This window comes from Cyprinodon tularosa, unplaced genomic scaffold (genome assembly GCF_016077235.1).
Source record: "Cyprinodon tularosa strain WSP-4 unplaced genomic scaffold, ASM1607723v1 ctg93, whole genome shotgun sequence".
Taxonomy (NCBI): domain Eukaryota; kingdom Metazoa; phylum Chordata; class Actinopteri; order Cyprinodontiformes; family Cyprinodontidae; genus Cyprinodon; species Cyprinodon tularosa.
The window spans coordinates 598,224-599,459 of NW_024039707.1; positions in this window are offsets into that span (position 1 = coordinate 598,224).

A 1,236-nucleotide genomic window follows, 5' to 3' on the forward strand; every position below is an offset into this window, starting at 1 on the left:
TTGCACAATTTCATTTACATGTTTTTTTATCTTTTAAAGCATACTTTACATTCTTCTCTTAAGTTCTGATCCCTATATCTGGTGGTGGTTCTAGACTAAATTTATCAGGACAGGAATGTTTAGTATTATAAATGAGGCATAAAGCCCAGATTGCACACTTTTGATCTAATGGATAAAAACTGTGATTATTTCTCAGTACAGGTGAAGCTTAAGCTGCTTGCAATTTCTAAGTAATTCTTAAAGTCAATTATCCAGGCAAAATATTAAATTGGTCCAGGGTACAAATCAGTAAAAGGCTCTTCTTTCATTGCAAATGATCATTAGAAATTGATTTAGTTACACTGCAAAAACAGATCTAAAAAGTTAAATAAAAAAAATTATAATTGCATCTTCTAATTGCATCAATTAAGCTGTGTGTGTTTTCAGTACATGGGCTATAAAAGGATTCAGGACTAGTTCTAGAGGGGCACAGGCCCCTGTTGGCCCCTGTCTAGAACCACCTCTGCCTATATCGAAATACAAATATACCATTATTTAACTTTTTCTGATCCAGAAATAAATAAATAAAAGATTATGTTTTTTTTTCTTTGTTCTGTTGTACATTAGTATGAGAAAAAACATTCTAATTGTAACTAAACACTCCCTGAAATAAAATCAAAGGCATGTATTGTAGTTTTACTAGCTAGAGATAATGGTTTGAACCGATAGCACAGATTTATGGTGTCGGTTCTATCTGTAATCCCTACTGGTCTCCGTCCCTGCCTGCAGACTTAGAGTCTTATTGTCATTTTGTATACATTTTGTATACAAAACGAATTTTTGTTTTGTACAGCTTGCATGACATTTCAATTTCTCAAAGTGTAATAGTGATCAAATATAAATAGTATGGGAGAGAAAAACATGGTGCAAAAAAAATAATAAATTGTATCAGGCTCCCTCACTGAAAAACAATTAAACTGCAAACTTTTGCCCATATATCCAGTTTTACTTATATTCAGAAAGCTTTAATATTCCCTGTGTTGTGAAAATCAGGTGCATCAGCAGCTGTAAGAAAATGGAAGTATGGCACATTTTATCCAAAAGTTAGTTTTGAAATAGTTTTCCTGTCTTTCCCCCATCCGCTCCTGGTCAGCATAGTAGCTGCTGTCAGCTGTTCAGACTTGTTGATGTGCACGTTTGTAAAATGTTGTGAAAAGCCAACAAATTTGGTGACCAAATCCCTTAATAAGCTATATT